The following is a 19,916-nucleotide window of genomic DNA, read 5'->3' on the forward strand; positions in this document are numbered from 1 at the left end:
TAAAAAAACAAGGTAGATTCATGTGATGATAGGTAGAATTCTAAATACACAAAACAGTAGTATACAGAAAATAGTATGTTGCTAGACATATAAATGAATCTAAAAATGAAAAAAAAAATCATGCATGGAAATAATCCAATCTGCCTCAGGACAGTAGTTACCTCTAAGAAGGAGGAGGAGGAGGAAGAATCAGGAACAAGACTACAACTGTTTTAACATTTATTTATTTATTTTTATGTGGTGCTGAGGACCAACCCAGTGCCTCACACGTGCTAGGCAAGCCCTCTACCACTGAGCCACAACCCCATCCCCACTAGATCTGTTTTTAAAAAGTGGTACAATGAGTTCAGTGCAATGGTGCATACCTATAGTCCTACTCAAGAGACTGAGGCAGGAGCATCACAAGTTCAAGGCCAGCCTCAGCAATTTAGCAAGACCTAGTCTCAAAATAAAAAATTAAAAAGCCTAGGGATGTAGCTCAGTAGTAAAGCTCCCCTGGACTCAAGGGTGAGTATTTCCTCACCCCTCAAAAAAATTGGCATAATTTTGACTTGTGTTAAATCTAGGTGGTCACATGGGTGAAAGGTATATTATTGAGTTAATGGTTTTGTAATTCAAGGTATTTTATATTTAAAAATTTCATCAAAAATATCTTAATTATCTTCAATATGTCTTGACCATGACCAAAGGCCTAGTTAAGGTTCCTGATATTCCTCCTTAAATTAGCACAATAATCTTACTGGTCTCTTAGCCTCTAATTTTGCCCCCTTTTAGTCTATCCATCATATTCAGACAAAATAAACATTTTAAAATGAAAAATGAAGCATGTTTTATCTCTGCTTGTGGGCCTATGTCTGTTAGCCAAAACAACAACAACAATGCTCTATAGCAAACAACAACAAAAATCTCAAGTTCATGTAACATGTAACATTAAGAATTTATTTAATCCCTCTCCTCGGTTTATACATAAAAGACTTAAAAGCAGCATACTATAGGGACACAACCACATCTATGTTTACAGCAGCACAATTCACAATAGCTAAACTGTGGAGCCAACCTAGATGCCCTTCAGTGGATGAATGGATCAAAAAATGTGGCATATATACACAATGAAATTTTACTCAGCAATAAAAGAGAATAAAATCATGGCATTTGCAGGTACATGAATGGTGTTGGAGAAAATAATGCTAAGTGAAGTTAGCCAATCCCCAAAAAACAAATGCCAAATATTTTTTCTGATATAAGGAGATTGACTCATAGTGGGGTAGGGAGGGGGAGCATGGGAGGAATAGATGAACTCTATATAGGGAAGAGGAGTGGGAGGGAAAAGGAGGGGGCAGGGGATTAGCAAGGATGGTGGAATGTGTTGGCAATCATTATCCAAAGTACATGTATGAAGACACGAATTGGTGTCAACATACTTTATATACAACCAGAGATATGAAAAATTGTGCTTTATACACGTAATAAGAATTGTAATGCATTCCACTGTCATTTATTTTTTTTTAAAAAAATCAATTAAAAAAAAGAATTTATTTAACTGTGAGTCTGGAGGTCACCTGGAAGGTGAACTGAGCTGACCTAGGCTGAGCTTGGCTGGGATGAGTTGGCCCTGGTTCTCATGGCATTTATAGTGCTAGACATGTTCTTCCCATGATAATAGCAGAAATGCAAGTAGGGAAATGGAAATGCACAAGTCTCTAGCTTTGGAGACCCAGTCTTATAGAAGGTACACCATCAACCATACCTCATCATATTGGCCAAAGCCAGTAACATGGCCAAACCCATAGTCAAGAAGTAGAGAAACATATTCCACATCTTTGGTGGTAAAAACTATAAGAGAGGTGAAGAATTGGGGCCAATAGCACAATCTTTCATAGGCTCTAGCATTTAGGGACAAGCTTTCTTTCCTTAGCAAGGCACTGAGAGTACTCTGCAAGGGCATCCTGATCTACCTCCTAACCTCTTTTACTGTTGTTCTACCCTTTGTTCTCTGTATACAAGCCATCATTCAACATTATGTACCTATCCTTGGATGGTCCTGTTATTTCTTCTATCTTTGCCTTTATATATGTTATTCCCTGTGTCTTCACCAGATAAACACCCTTATTTTCATGCCTTTGACTCAGAGCTTCTTGACCAACCCTTCCCCAAGTAGATAAATTTTCAGCTCCCACATGCATCCCAGCAGCATGGACCACATTGCCTCTATCTTCATTGTATCCTGAATATACAATGTAGAAACTCAGTACTATTCTTTTTTTCCCCCATAGCTTTATTGAGTTAAGATGGAAGTACAATAAAATGCACATATTTGAAGTATGCAATTTGATAAGTTAGTGACATGTATGTAATCAATACAATCAATATAAAAAGTATTTCCATTGCTTTTTTAAATTTGAAATCATGCAGACTATGTTTCCATGCATTATTTATTCCATTAGAAATCAATCACCTTAAGATATATAGAACCCTCCTCCCACATGCTAACTATTTCAAAATTAAATGGTGCACTGATAAATATCTCAGAGGTTGTGGCTCAGTGGTAGAGTGTTTGCTTTGCACATGCGAGGCACTGGGTTCTGTCCTCAGTACCACATAAAAATGAATAAATAAAATAAAGGTATGTGTATATCTACAACTAAAGAAATTTTTAAAAACTTAGAAATATCTCAGCAATCAAGAAAAGTAAATAAAAATGCTTTGAACTAAATGGTAATAAAAGCTTAAAATATCAGGATCTCTGGGATGAAACAGTACTCAGATGAACATTAATAACTTAAAGTACTTGTATCAGAAAGAAACTAGAATAAAAATCAAATTATTTTCAAATTATGTAGTAGGAAGGAAAATACTAGTAGGAGCAGAAATAAATGAAATAGAGAAGAAATAATACAGATAAAATTCAATAAAAATCAAACAAGTCTAATCAAGAAAAAAGCAAGAACACAAAAATTAATATCAATGGAAAAGGAGCTATCAAAAAACCTTAAGATGCTAAAAAAATATTAAGGTAAACACCCATGTGACCACCTAGATTTACAACTACATGCCAACATATGTGAGAACTTACATAAATAATATGGTCTATATTAAAAAAGGATCCATGTGCTGCTGAGAAGAAAGTCTATTCAGTCATCGATGTATGAAATATTCTATACATGTCTGTTCATTCTAAATTATCAATTGTATTCATAGCTTCTTTATTTGGTTTTTGTTTGGAGGATCTATTCAGTGGCATATTAAAGTTACCCAGTATTCTTATGTTGTGGTCTATTTGATTCTTGAAATTGAGAAGGCTTTGTTTGATGTACATAGATGTTCCGTTATTTGGGGCACAAATATTTACAATTGTTATGTCTTGTTGGCGTATAATTCCCTTAAGCAGTACAAAATGGCCTTCTTTGTCCCTTCTGATTAACTTTGGCTTAAAGTCCACTTTATCTGAGATGAGGATAGAAACCCCTGCTTGTTTACACTATCCATGGAAACTCAGCACCATGCTTCCTAGACTATGAATTCTTTGAGGACAGAAAATGTATGCTATCTTGAGGTTCAATAAATGTTTGTTGTGTCGAGTGCAATCTATGACTGTTAATTAAACTTCCTTAGTTCCTGGAAACTGAGAAGGATATGCTTTAACCAGGAGAGACTTCAATAGTCTAGTTTTCAAGGTAAGTGAAATTGTGATTAGAAATTAATACATTGATATTCTGGGAAAGCATTTATTTAGCTTAGAATCATTCTATCATTTTCAAAGGTGCTGAGTCAGAGATCCCAACCTTGAATCATGATGCCACGTAATAAGATGAGGCAGCGGTCTGAAAGCCTGATGATCTAACCCACTATGCTACTGCACAGTGTGATGTGAGGCTGGAGGAGATCTGAGGTGTATTTTTCTAATGCAATTGCACATCAAAGGTAATCAGAGGAAAAGGAAATCAGAGGACAACACTTTGCCCACTGGGCTAAGAGCTAGAGTCACCCACCCTCCTACTTGAAGGGTGGTATCAGGCCTTGAGATCTCTACCATCCACTATTGCAGGAGAACAAAGGGAGGAACTGAATCCAGCACAAGTCAACTTGGGAGTGATGTGTACCAACCCTTTCTTAAGGCCTGATTGGGTTTTGTGTTCATGGAGAGTTCCAAGGCAGAAACACTCCCTTCACTGTTACACTGCTTGCATTTTATAAACAACCAAAAGACAGAATCAGGGATAAAAGTGATCATGGAACATACAACTAGAAACAATGGAATCACTGTTTGCTTGCTTGTTTTTTTGGAGGTAAAAATGTAAATCACATAACAACAACAACAAAAAAACACAACTCTTTAGTCAACCAAAAAGCATAAATGGCACCCCCAAGGCTTTATATATTCAAGAGAGAGCTAATTACAACATTAACAAATGCTTTACTGCTACCAGGAGAGAGGTCTAGCTGCTTCATCTGCTGCTTCCATTTCTAATTTCCTTAAAATCAGGAAAATGTGCAAAATGACTTTACGCCAATATCCCATGCTACAAAGCTGAGTTCATGTGGGTGGTTCTGGCAAAGAGGTTGTTCGTTAATGTTGTTAATGTACACTAGAAGACATCTGATGTGAAATTCGTAATTGAAATGTTATGAGCAGTTTAGCATATGGATCCTTCACATCCACTTAATTGCCAGTTTAGTAATAATTTTATGTAATGAGGCATTATTAATAATACGTGAAATACTAAATTGACGTAATGCCCTAAAAACATAATATGACATTTGCTACTAAAAGAATATTATGATTCCAGGTGTCTTTACTATGATTTCAAAAACATATGTGATATTACATAAAATATTAAATTAGTCCTTAGGAACAGTTTGGTTATGATGTATTTCAAATTCATTCCCTAAATTATAATCACTTTTTGTACAAAACTTTGCCTGTACTTACAGACTCACATTGCAACTACTACTAGGAACCCTCATGCCATTTGCTGTTTGCCACAGCTCTTCTGTGGCTCAGTGGCATCTGATGTGGCTGGAGGGGGAAGTGAAACAGAGAAAAGTCAAAAGGTTCATCTGAGCTCAAGTACAGAGAAAATATGGAGAAACACGAGCCAAATGCTTACTATTGAAATTCCTCAAAATTTCAACACACATCAGGGATTTTTTTCATCTTAATGCAGTTCCTAAAAGCATATGATTGGGATCATGATTATCTTTTGTGAGGCCTGAGGGAGTAGTGCAATTGGAGGCCTACAGACAGAGAATTTACATATTTGAAGATTATAAAGGAAGCTAACAAACTATTAAATAAAATCTGATCTTTTCTACCTTGACAACTATTCCATAATGGCAAAAATAGAAAATAGGTTAAGAAAAAAACTGAATGTCAAATATAAATATCAAACACTGCTGAATCTAGTGATTGTTATGCATTTTGGAGTGTTCCATTGTTCGGGATGATATTTGGATGAGTAACAAAATAAAAACATACATAATTCATAAAGAATTAAGATTCAATCTACAAATTTATTTTTCTTTTATTACAACACAATTACAAAAATATGCTATGAAAATTCACATTTTATGCGATTTATATTCTATTAACAGTAATGACCTAAATGACTAAAAAATAAAGTGTAGTTGTATTCAGTATGAAAATTCCAATATACTTTTATAACATATAAATTAAATATAAAAATAATATTATTCACATATTTTTCAAAATTTCTCTTCTAAAATATTCAAACTTATTTCTAAAAAGCTTTAAAGGCAGCCTAAAAGGTATAATTAGTAAATATCAAAAACTTAAATCCATTTATTTAAATAATATTGAAAATTTAATTGAATATTTTGAAATTTAATTAAATCTTACTAAATATTTTATAAATACAAAAATATTTACAATTATAATATTCAACCTCTATTTGGTAAAGAACTAGTGTTTCATTTCCATGTATGTCTATATAAACAAATTTGTGTATGTGTGTACATAAATATATGCATTATATATATGTAAATTTAAGAGTAAGATAAATTATGTAATACTGCAAAATGTTCTTCCAGCGATCAAGTGTAACTGTTACCAATACGATACTAATTTGTGATCCAAGGATTGGAACAAGAGAAGTCTGCATATGGATGCTTATTATTATTGAGAAACAATACTTTATAATATGCCTTTTCTAACAATAATTTGCCTTTTCTCTTACCTAAGTACTTCAGCCACTTACATTTTCCTGCCTTCAAAAGCAGTGCCCAGGAGCTGGGGTTGTAACTCAGTGTTAGAGCACTTGCCTTGCACATGTGAGGCACTGGATTCAATCCTTAGCACCACGTAAAAATAAATAAACAAAGGTATTATGTCCATCTACAACTAAAAAAATAAAATAAAAAAAGAAAAGAAGCAATGCCCATCTCTGAAGGGAGGAGTATCACAACCCACTAAGTTTCTCAGCGTTTGGATACAGTTTTGAGAACATAGGCAAGACAAGTGGGAAAATGTTTTCCTGGGGCCCGAGAGATGTTAGTCACCTGAGGAGGTTTCAGTGCTTCAGGGGGTTTCAGTGCTTTCTACCAGCACTGAGCACCAGGTGCCAAGTATTCTTAATAGTTGTGGGAGAGAGGGGGAATTGTAAAGCCCTCTGAAGTCCGGGCCCCATAACAAGGCCACCTCTTGCCTGGCTTTCATGGCAATATAGTTGTGGTGCACACTGCTTCTTCATAGACTGAAATTTACCCTACATGCTTACCTATTTAAGTCAGACTATTTAAGCTTAATTTTTCCCCTATTTGTGATATGTTTGGGAGAGGGTGACCATCACCTTTGGAATTTCATATCTGTGGTTTGGCCAGCTCACATAGGTACTGCCATACTGCTTGTTATGTATTGAAATATACCCCAGACATTAGTTAAACAGTAGTTTCCAGGAACCCCAGATATGTCTCCATGTTCCTTGCTTAGAACCATGTGACCTTCTTCCCAAAATCTGCATACAGAATTTCTCCAAGATCCTGTGCCCATACTTCGATCTCATGAATTGTTTAGTATTTTAAATGTTGCCCTTGTACAGGTCTCAGGGATAATGGATTAATACCATTCACATTTGTATCAAATAGATATATTTTAGAAACTATCACTACTTGGTAGGATATTTCTGGATGGCACCAACTTATCCTGGATAATAGGAGGAAAAGAAATGTCTTTCACTGTGAGTTTGGTTTTTGAGCTCTGATTCAGGGTCAGCTAGGAGTGCTTATTTCCATACTGACAGATGTTCAGTGACTTTTGTCAAGTGAGTTGGTGGCCTTTATCCAGTTCCAAGTGACCAGATGTCCAAATCACTAAAATCACTATTCTAAGCTGATGCGTGATCTGATTAAGGTCCTTCTTGGGCTTTTTGGCTTGGAGTTTAGAACTGAATGAGAGCAAATATTGAGACAGGCTCCAACACACATTATTCTGATTCTAAGATAAAACCAAAGGCCTAAATGTGCCCAGCCCTAACTCATTTTGCAGATATACCTGAAATTTACTCTTTATGAAATGCTGTTTTGGCACTTAACAAAAAAAAATCTGCAAGAAAAAGAATTGATCATTTATTTATTTATTTATTTTTAAAGAGGGTCTTTTTAATATTTATTTTTCAGTTTTCGGTGGATACAACATCATTTTTTTTTTTTTTTGAGAGAGAGAGAGAGAGAGAGAGAGAGAGAGAGAGAAAATTTTATTTATCTTTTAGTTTTTCGGCGGACACAACATCTTTATTTGTATGTGGTGCTGAGGATCGAACCCGGGCCGCATGCATGCCAGGCGAGTGCGCTACTGCTTGAGCCACATCCCCAGCCCAAGAATTGATTATTTAAATTAATTAGGTCAATTCCATATTGTATCTATGTTATCTTGAATATTCAGCACAGGCTGGTCCAAGTGAAAGAAAGGAGGAAGAGATTGACATAATGGAACATTTTCCAAGTTGAAGTCACTAGTTTTTATTTCCATACCCCAAATCAGCCCAATCTCTTTTAACCCTAACATGAGGGTGACCTAGGATTTTTTCCCAGGGCTTGCCTAGTGAATGAAATCCATTATGAAATGGATTTGAGCTTTACATATATTGAAAATGTCCATGTTCAGAGGTAGATCCAGATTTCATGGGTTCTTAAACTTTCATGATTGAGAGATCTGTCTTTAAGAAAGAAATAGAATCAAATATTCAAAATTGGTCACAAACAGGATTTAGAAGGGACCCCTGCAATTGAGGATCCCTGCAGAGTAAGATTCAGGAGCTCATGGAACCCACCTCTATCTAGATGGCTCTTCACTCTGTGGTAGGCAACACTCTGTAGAACTCGGATCTTGTTTTTCTTTTTAGTTGCAACTTTAAGGGAAAATACACAAGTTGGGCCAAATCTGTGTTTATGTAGCAGGAGAAAATGGATTTTCTGTCATTTAAAATAAATCTGATTAATGGGCCACTCCCATATAAACTCTTGATGAAATGTAAGTTGTGTAGTCTTACAAAGAAAAAAAAAAGGTAGACTTTGTGCTATTTTCTCCAAGCTTCAAAGTGAAAATATCTTGTATTCGCATCTCCTTCAAATCAACTATATAGTGAAAAACTCGGTGCATTTTGGGTTGTGTGGGAAGGAAGTAGGCAGACTATTGCATTGATAATGACATCCTTCCTTTACTGTGCATGCAAAGCAGAGGTGGTGGTGGGATGAGTATTATTATGGTCTCACTTAGAAATATTAGGTTAGATGAAACAACATCTCACCTAATAAAAGTTTATTTATATTTGGTCTGAAAAATAAAATACAGAAACATCATTATATTATTCTTCCTAAGTTTATAGGTAATTGCTTTGAGAATCAGGCGGTAATCTCCTTCCTGAGTGGGGCAGTGTGACATGATAGAAAATATTTATTTCATTTCAGCCCCTGGTTCCTGGCACAGAGCTCCTAAAATCCTTGCATTTTCTTAAATGATAGGGATGTTAGGATTATCTTTTGTTCTAATATTTGATCTGTGACTCCAGTTCCTGATGCAGAGTTCCTACATCTCATGCAATTTCCTCGGTGTGAAACGTTGCTTGTTCTAGTGAGGTGACACTTGGTGGACCTCTGAAAAGCTTCAGAATGGATCAGCAAAACACACACACACACACACACACACACACACACCATCACTGGAAGCTTGGTAGCTTCGGCTTCACTCCTCATCCATCCTCTGCAGCTGGAGGTTGAGTTAATGATCAACAGCACCTCCATTATGAAGCTTTCATTACGATCCCTTTAAAATGGTGTTTGGAGAGCTTCCAGGTTGGCGAATGCATTCGTGAGCCAGGAGGGCAGAACACATCTCTACATGAACAGAAGGTCCTCTGCTTGGGACACTTCTAGATCTCTCTCTGGCTATTCATTTGTACCCTTTATTATATTCTTTACAATAAACCATTTCCCTGAGTTTTGTGTGCCATTACAGAAATTTATCCAATGTGAGGAGTGGGGGTCTTGGGATCTCTAATTTGTAGCCAAGTTGAACAAAAATGTGTGTGACCTGGAGACATACTACTTATATCTGAAATGAGGGCAGTCCTGTGAAACTGAGTCCTTTACTGTAGAGTTTGTGCTAATTCTAGTTAGTATCAGAATTAAATAACTAGGGCATCCAGTTGGTGTGTGAACAGTTGAAGTACTGGCTGGCGCAGGAAAGACCCATGTACATTTGGTCATACAAGCATTGAAGTGTTTAGTAAAGAGAATAGTTTGTTTGCCTTGTACAGTCAGAGAGGCAATAAGCATCCCTTAGCAGCCTGCTCTGCTCACATTCTGGAGGGGAGAGTGGGCGTCCGGGTCCTGGTGATAAGGGTAAGGCACCTTGACTTTTTTTTTTTCATGAGTTATTTAGAAATATTTTTAAATTTCCAAATACATGAGGATTTCTCTTCACTTACTTTTTGTTACGAATCATAAGTGTGCTTTTAAAATGTGCTAAAACGTATGACCTAGCATATCATCTATTGCTGGAAATGTTCCATGTGTGCTTCTGCTCCCCATTTGTTGGTAGGAGAATTTTATGTTTGTCCATTAGATGAAGTTTATTAATTGTGTTCAAATCTTTTAAGCCTTCACTGATTTTCTGTCTGCCTGAGCTACCAAAATTGGAGAAATAAAAGGAAAAACAACTCAATTTTAAAATAGACCAAAGATCTGAACAGGCATTACAGAGACTAGGGAAATTATATAGCCAATAAGCATCCCAGACGATGTTAAACTCATTACTGATTAGAGAAATGTAAATCAAGACTACCACGAAGTACCATTTTTCATTCATTTAATCTGAAAAAATAAGCCTGACAATACCAAGTGTTGAAAGGATAGCAACTGAGAAATTTCTAGTAAGAATATAAGAAGACACAACTGCTTTGAAAGATAATGTGACATTCTTTTGTAAAGATGAATATATATATATATACTCATATAGGCCCCATTCCTGGATGGTAGCCAAGAGATGCTCACACACACGTGAATCAGGAAACATGTTTAAGAAAAAGTTCAGTGAAGCATTGCTAAACTCTAGAAAAAAACTCAAATACCCATTCAACATGAAAATAAATAATTAATGACAGGTATACAATTGCCACTGCAATGAATGGATTTTACCTACAACAACATGGGTAGATCTTGGTAACACATGTTGTATAAAAAAATAAGTCTCAAAAATTTTCTACAGTCACACAGAAGATATCGGTGATACCTGTTTATGAAGTCCAGAAACAACTAAAATAAATAGTTTGGTCATATATGTGTGTGTGTGTGTGTGTGTGTGTGTAATAAAAAGGTATCTTATTACATATTCAAGATAGAGATACTTTAGGACAAGGGGTCGGGACAGGAATGGAGTGTTTTAGTTTTGGATTTCACTGGGGATTTCAGAGATGTTTATTACATTATAAAAAAAATAAAGAATAAGGTCACACCTGTACAAAGATTACAGGTGACAAACCTATAGAATACAATAGTTCTGTTCACTTGAGTTTCCATTCAAATATAAATAAATAAAAGCTAGTGGAAGGCCAGAGGAATCTCCAGGTGTAATGAAGGGGATTTACAATGCAGCTGTCTGATTGCATTGTAAGTTTTTCATAGGCCAGGTTTGCAGACATCCCCTCAAAATTGTTAGTAGACTGTATCCCAAAGTGGAAGCCTGAGGCTTTTCCAAAACAACAAGTACTTCAGCTCCTCTCAGGTTCAAGATGGCTGTGACTAGTCCCTCTGTAGAGTCAACCCTTTTACAGATCTCCCCTGCCCAGTCCAATCCCTGTCTTGACCAACTCTTGTCTAACTGTCAAGGGTGAGGCCTCAGGAGAGGGATTGCAGCCAACCTTTACTGTATCAGCAGGGAAGAAATGGAGAAATAAATTGCTCACCTTCATTCTTCTTCCACCCTCTAAGCTTCTTCCAGTGCCTTCCTTTGGCCTCACAAAACAAATGGTGCTGTAGCTTCTTCTGGAAGTCAGATGGCCAAGAATTTGCTGAGATAGTCATACAAGGTCAACTTCTCAGGGCACAGAGCAAGACGGAGGAGGGTAGGAGGACGGTAGGAGGACATCTGGATAGACAAGCAAAAGGATACAGGAGGTCTGAAAAGAAGTGCTGAGCAAAGTTTCTGAAAAAGCTCTTCTCTTTTGGTCATCTTTTCTCTTCTTCTTTCTTAGAATGCAGACACAATGCATGGAAGCACAGTTATCATATTTTGACCTTGGAAAGTGCAAAGCACATGCTAAGAAGGGTGAGTTGGGAAAGTAGAGAGATCCTGGTCCCAGCAGATTTATTAGCATCCTAGCACCAGGATCACTCTTTTTAAAAAATTAGTCCTAATTAGTTATGCATGACAGCAGAATGCATTTTAACACATTGTATACAAACGGAACACAATTTCTCATTCCTCTGTCTGTACACAATGCAGAGTCACAATGGTCATGCAATCATACATTTATCTAGGGTAATAATGTCCATCTCATTTCACTATCCTTCCCGCCTCCATACCCCCTCATTCCAATATGCCCAATCCAAAGTTCTTCCATTCTTCCCACCCCCTAATTATGGACAGCATCTGTTTATCAGAGAAAACATTTGGCTTTTGGTCCTTGGGGATTGGATTATTTCACTCAGCATGATATTTTCCAGCTCCATCCATTTACTTGCAAATGCCATAATTTCATTATTTTTAAGGCTAAGTAATATTCTGTTGTGTATATATGCCACATTTTCTTTATCCATTCGTCTGTTGAAGGACATCTAGGTTGGTCCCATAGTTTAGCTACTATGGATTGAGCTGCTATAAACATTGATGTGGCTGTGTCATGGTAATATGATAATTTTAAGTCCTTTGGGTATAAACCAAGGGGTGGGATAGCTGGTCAAATGGTGGTTCCATTCCAAGTTTTCTGAGGAATGTCCATACTGCTTTCCAGAAGGGCTGTCAGAATCACTCTCACATGATAAAACAAACATTTTAGTTGTTGAACATCAGTCTTCTTCTGTTACATGCAGCCAAATGCAATCCTGACCAATTCAAATGCCCTATCAAATCTCCAATCTGATATACCAAATTACTAGGTAACTTTCTGTTCATTTTGATGTACTAGACAATAAGCATCATTCTGGAATAATTGAGTTAATATTTGATATAAAAGTGAGATTCATTCATCTTCATTTTTAAAATTTAAAATTAACATAATTTAATTGACAGTGGAAACAAGATCAAAGTCAATAATTTTTCTTTTATCTGCATATTAATTGACAGACAACTCAAAAGTTTTTCTTCATTTTTTCTGGCTCATTTAAGAGAGCTCAGTTTGGAAGTAAATAAGTTGTCAAATTTATTAAAATTGCTTATAGAATTTCTACTCAAAATACCCACTTTTCAAGTTTAAAAAATTTGATTTCTACTGTACCAACTTCTATTTAAAGACTTTATACCTGGAAAATAATTATGAAAATATAATAAGAAACAGAATAATTTCATAATTACTGGTGTGATTAAATCAACCTCTTTCGAAGCCAAAATGACATTAAACAGCTCTCTCACAGTAGGAAAAAAAAAACAAGACTCTACATAGTAGGTGTCTATTTTTTCATCTAGTAGTATGTTTTACGTGGTATATTAGATATTGCTGAAAAGCCATACAATTTTCAGTAATATCTATGATTTTTGAGTACCTACTAATATTTTACTACATAAAGAAATGGAACTGGCAGATTTTATGGTAAAGAAAATAATAATTCTAAGGACTGGGATTGTAGCTCAGTGGTAGAATGCTTGCCTAGCACATGTGAGTCACTGGGTTCAATCCTCAGCACCACAGGAAAATAAAAACACTTTGAAATAAATTTTAAAAATTAAAGAAAGAAAGAAAACAATAATTCTAGTATAACTGCTTTTATAAAAGCTACTTCTCATGAGGCAATAGTAAACAGATAAATCTGTGATTTGTGATCAGTCCGTCCTTTGTCAAAGAATTGTGAAATGTTGTATACCCCTCTGTAGACCAGTTAATATCAGTCAGTCTCATGGCCATCAGGATCCTATTTAACTGCCTCTTCAAACCCTAAACCCAGGATGTCAATGCTCAGAAAAATGAATGGTGACAATGGATTGGTGACAGAGAGTGTAGTGGGGCAGAGGCAGGATCTGACCACCCCAAAGGCATTCAAGGAACAGACAGGTGGAATGATTGCACATACCCAGTGCCCTTAGGCTCAGAAATCATTGAAATTGGGTTGAGCCAGCACACTATGGTTAAATAGCATGAAATGTTCCTTGGAATTCCTATTGTATTATTTTGTGCAAACCCTGTTATGCCAACCAGACTTGACCTCATAAAACATCTCTGAGGTTTTATTTAGTGCATAGTGCAGCTTTGTTGGCTGTCTCAATGTAGCCAAGTATGGGAAAGACTATGTTTGGTGAACAATCTTGCTCTCAAGATATTGTTCAGGTCTAATGGCTAAGCTGCTCATCAGACTTTCTCCTTTCCTCTTCAGCACCCAGCTGGATGATCTTTCTCAGATTTCCTTGAAGTTAGGTACAGCTTTGTGGAATGTGGATAGAAATGATGTTTTTGTAGGCCTGGTCCATAACAATTCTCCTTTCTCTTTCCTGAATATGTCAGCTAAATACAGAGGATCAAACAGAGGATTCTAAGGCCTTAGTGGAAAACAGAGCCACTAGTAGCAAGGAGCCTGAGACTCTGAAAGACCACATGGATCAGAGTCTGTCTGTCAACTGTTTTGGGGGCTGTGATGAGAACAGGAAAAACAATAACAAATCCCATTAATGTGTTACATCACTAGGATTTTAGGAATATTTGTTATAGCCGTTAACCCATCCTACTAAGTCTTTATATGAAAAGAATACTATTATAATTATCTTCTCAATTCATGCATACAAATAAAAACAAAAGCATAAGAGATTCACTATTCATTTCAGTAAAAATCCATGAAATAGCTATACCCTAATGACCTTTCATATAGTTCTAGTCTTAATAAGCAAGACTTCATTTCTAGTGGGTAAATGTCACAAAACTGAAGACTGTTTATTTTATTCCTGTTTCCCTTGCTTGGAATCCATTTGTTAAAACACTCAGCTTTCAGAATGTTGTTTATTTACCAACTGATGGCATCAATAGGTCGGAATATAAGGCCCTGCTATTCTTTCTCAGTAAAGAAAAAAAAACAGCTACATATATAGTTTTTAATTGTTTTTTTTAAAATATGATCTCACTTTTTGGCACAATAAGAATAAATGCTTGTGACACTGCACATGCTCACAATACTGTATTTATGCAATGCCGCCATGGATGTAATAACTTTAAAATTTGTGCCCAGCATATCCAGGTAAATTCTTGCTTGCTCAAATTTTTTTTTGGAAATGGCTCATTCTATCTCAAAGTATCTCTATTCACCCTGATCTTGTGTTATGCTATTTGACCAAGATAAAAATGTTTGGCTCATAAGCATAGTGAATCTCCAGGCTTTTTTTTTTAAGATGTTTTTCATCGACTATTCAGAGATTAGTTTCCCCTACATAGATTCATTGAACTCAGTTATCTCAAAATAGCTAAAACAAAGCAGTATGGATCAGCTCCAGGTTCAATGGTCACACTGTAGGAACACAATTCATTTGTTAATTAAATGCACACTATCTACACCATTGCCTCCTGCTAGCATCCAAATTTCTGTTTGTGGGAACTCTCAGTTTGCCCAAGGAGTGGAGATAAAATAGACACCTCCCTCTGTTCCGTAGTCTTTGGTGGAGAGCTTTTCTTTCATTCTTATTTTTCAAATATTAGTTTGTAGATTAACCTAGTACAATTTTTATTAATGTCACCTGCCCAACTTGTTTTAAAACACATTGAAGACATTTATCAACAATTTGATAGGAACACTGTTCTTGGTAATAACCAACTGCCATTTTATAGTTCAACCCAGAAGCTCCAGGGATGGACAGGTTTTGTCCTAGATATGGCTTAAGCCTGCCCAACAGTATCTATCTGGTTTTCTTGTTATGTCTAATACCTTGTACAGTGCCTAGAACACAGAAAAAAATTTTTGCTGAAAGGTAGAAATCATATACACAGAGCCCCCTCTTCTCCCATTAGAAGGGGGCGGGTTGGCAGCTGGGGGAGGGGGTGTCTGCCTATCTGGTTTGTCATGATATCCCAGGACTGAACATGGTGCCTGGAATATAGAATCTACTCAGGAGATGTCTCCTGATTGAATGAACAAAGAACCTCATAAAGTGCTGGGGATATAGCTCAGTTGGTAGAGTGTTTGCCTCACATGCACAAGGCCCTGAGTTCAATCCCCAGCACCATCAAAAAGAAAAGAAAAGAAACCCATAAAGCTAGTCTCTGAATCTTCCAGAAGAAAGGGTTTATTTCAGAACCTCATGGAGAATTTTGATTATTCAAGGTTCACCCTGTAATGTGATTTCTGAGCCAGTAACCTGTCCTTGACTCATCCTAACATCTAAGAAACTCATGGGAGCAGAATGAGACATCATTCTCATCTGAAGAAATCTCTTTGGACCCAACTAGACATATCTTTGGGAGTTAAAATGAACTGAATGATTCTCCAAGATGTAGAGAAGAATGAGCCAGCCTCTTGGCAAGGCACATTTGCAAGGATGCCTGGATGTCCTCTTTAGTGTCCAAAGAGTAGAACTCCAAAGGAAAGGTACCAACCATATGACCAGCAGCTAATTTTATGGTTGATAAACATGTTTCAACCTTGAGCTCCCAGATAATGTGTTTCTATGGGTCAAGTGGGCAGCCTCTGGAGGGCTGACCTTTGAAACATGGGCATCACAACCTGACACTCAAGGCTGCCAGTGCCTCTGGTGTCCACACAACTCAATAAGTCTTGCTTCACACAGAGCCTCCTCCCTGCTCACCCTGACAGTCCCCAAATATAAATGAGAAAATTAAACATTTACCTTGATGAGAAAATAGCACTCTCTCATTGACACTTCCTCAAACCCTCACCAATGTGATTTAGTTGTAGTTTTTAGTAGCTGTTTTCACATTTTTAATTATTTTGTAGAGTTAAAATATGTAATAATGGATAACTGTGCAATACATTAAATACTTATGGGTATGTTGTGCCTTCTGTTATAATATAAAATCCATCTATTCTGGTTGATGGGTTTTAACCTCACACAGAATACTTTAAACTCCATTTGGACTTGTGCCTACAATCACCTTAGCAAAGTCTCTTAAGTAACTGCGCACAGCCTAATTAGTATGCATTATCAATTAACAAACTTAATAGCCGGCAGATTGATTAGATCCTCTGTTGCAGGGGCAGAGCTGAAGCGAAACAGAATGAAAAATCATTGCACGCATACACTGCAGCTTTGTTATTTTCTCAGATCCCCTCCTCCTCCTTCACATTGGCTTAATTAATGCATGCATATGGTTCTGCATATCTGCGTATCTGGTAAACCGAGCTTTTCCTGACTCTTTCATCAAGCTCATTCTTAAACAGAGGGAGTGTATGCCTCCCTTTTCTTTGGGGGCTTCTGTATAGATCATTTTCACCCCTCTTCTTGCCCTTTGCATAGCACTGAATTTTAAAGGGCTGCTTCTCCCAGCCTGATTATTCTGCCAGTGGTGGAAATGGGAGAGGAATACAAAGACAAGCGAGAAGGCTGTGCTTCTTAACACAGAGGACCGCTCGGGAGTCACATCGGTGGGGCTTTGACAACCGTAAAGTGCTTCTGGCAATTATTTCCAAAAAGAATGGTACAAATGGACTGTCCTGTTACATCTTGTCTATTTTTGATGGGCTGGAAACAATATGAATAAATGAAGGAAAACCCGCATTTCCTGAAAGCAGGGATCAGGCTAAAAGGAGTTGCCAACTGCACTGTTCATAAAACGCTGGCATTATAAGAATTTTACACCTTCCATAAACATTCAACACAAAACTCTAAAAAGACTTCTGAAGACATTTCCAACACCATAAATTGTCACCTTGTAGTGCTAGTTTGGGTTTTATTTTTCTATTTTAGGTAGAATAATGGTTCACGCCAGTTTTTTTTTTATTTCTTCACTGTTCTTGGGTCTAATATCCTTTTGCTTCTATGTGGGAAGAGTTATAATTAGGTACAGAGAAGGCCCTGAGAAGCTTCAATTTCCTGTTTGGAGGATGCCATGTGCTTGTGGTTTACTGACGGTTCCCTCTGAATTCCTATCAGGGGTAATCCTGGGAATCCCAGGCCTAACCCACTTTTTCTTGACCATCCTTGGAAGGAAAGGAAGGTCCTGCCTACCTCTCTGACCCCTACCCCTGCTCCTTTCCCCTGAGCTCCTCATGCTCCAGCCACGCTGGCCTCCTTCCTCCTCTGAAACACAAAGCTCATGCCTCTCACTTGCTTCCCTCCACCTGGGATGCTCTTCTTGAGGCTTCTTATGGTTTGCATTTTCTTATCATATAGGTTCAGCTTAAATGTCACCTCCTAAGAGAGACCTTCCCTGATGACCCAATCTAAAGTAACATCTACCCTCTTGCCCAACCATCAGTACTCTTCATCACCGTGTTCTATTGATGTCATAGCTCTTTCTGTCATCTTACCCACTTGCTTCTTTAGTTAACATCTTCCTCTCTTAAAAGAATGCAAGCCTTGGGCTGAGGATATAGTGGTAGAGCACTTGCTTCACATGCACAAGGCCCCAGATTGGATTCCCAGCCCTGAAACAAAGCATGTTCCCCAATAGCAAAGAACTCATCTTCAACAATGGACCTGGTACATTTTAGGAGCATAATAAATATTTGTTGAATGAAAACACAATTGAAAGAATGAATGGGGAAGTAGGGAGAAGGCATTAGTATGTATGTGTACAGGGATAAGAGAAAAGGGGGCCAAGACTGAACCCAGAGTAATACCAACATTCACAAAACCAGCCCATGGATAAAGAATTTGAATAGACACTTCTCCGGTGCAAATAAGCCAATACAAATGGCCAATAAGTACATGAAAGGTTGCTCATTATTAGCCACCAGGGAGATGCAAACCCAAACCACAATGATATACCACTTCATGTCCACCTGGATGGCTAAAGTTAAAAAAAGATAACAAGTGTGGTCAAGAATATAAAGAAACCATAACACCCACACAGGCCAGGACTGATGAGAATATAAAATGGTGCAGACTCTGTAAAAATAGTAATTCCTCAAAATGTTCAACATAGATTGTCATAGAGCCAGAAATTCTACTCTGAGATATATGTCAAAGAGAAATGAAAACACATGCATCCAAAAATTTGTACATGAATGTTCGTGGGGGAAATAAAGGAGTGACTTAATGAGTAAGAGCTTTCTGTTTGGAATGATGAGAATGTCATAAAATTGGTTGTGGTGAAGGTATCACAGATCTGTGGATACATTAAAAACCATTGAGTTCACCTTAAACGGATGAATTGCATAGTATGTGAGTTATATTTCAATACAGTTATCTTTTTAGGGGGGTGGGTACTGGAGATTGAACTCAAGGCACACCACTGAGACACATCCCCAGTCCTTTTATTGTATTTTGTTTAGAGACAGGGTCTCACTGAGTTGCTTAGCACCTTGCTGTTGCTGAGGCTGGCTTTGAACTTGTGATCCTCCTGCCTCAGTCTCCCAAGCCACTGAGATTACAAGCATGCACCACCACTCCCGGCTCAATAAAGCTATTTTTTTTTTAAAAAGTCCATAAAGTTGATAGGAAAGGCATGACCAGAGATATGAAAAGGTGTCAGTAATGATACAGAGCACAGGCACAGGGACCTGGACACTCGACACTCTCTCCTTTCTCACCTGAAGAAAGACCAGAGGTGGAGGAGGGTGCATTCTCAGCCTTGACCTAGGCCCTATCTTCTTCCTATTTTCCTTTGGCAGTGCTGGGGCTTGAACCCAAGGCCTTGCACATGCTAGGCAAATGCTCTACCACTGAGTTCTGTCTCATCTCTCCAGTCTTCCCTCTTCAAGAACAAGCCAACTGTCCTGAAGCAGTCATGCTGGTGTCTCTCCTCAGGTCCCAGACCTTTCTGCACTTTCTGGTGGCTTTTATCAGGCAGTTTCTGCTCCTCAGAATTTGCCAGAGGAGGGAGTCAGCTCTTGCTTAGAAGCCAGGGTCTTCTGCTGATAGAAAGGAAGGTGTCAAGATCAGAGGGTTGAGAATGTTAAACAGGGCTTCACCCAGCTGCAGGCTAGCCTGCTCTGGAACAAGTCCCCATGCTCTGAGCTAACAGCATGCATTCCCCACTCCCTGAAGGCCCCTGGATTCTATTATATTTCTGCACCCTCTATTTGAGCCTTTGTGTTTACCCCTCATCCCAATGCCAGTCTGTCCCCCAGAAAACAGCCCCATCTAAGAATAG

The sequence above is a fragment of the Marmota monax genome, unplaced genomic scaffold (genome assembly GCF_021218885.2).
Source record: "Marmota monax isolate L192 unplaced genomic scaffold, Marmota_monax_Labrador192_F-V1.1 WCK01_AAM20220418_F8-fsc00018, whole genome shotgun sequence".
Lineage (NCBI taxonomy): Eukaryota > Metazoa > Chordata > Mammalia > Rodentia > Sciuridae > Marmota > Marmota monax.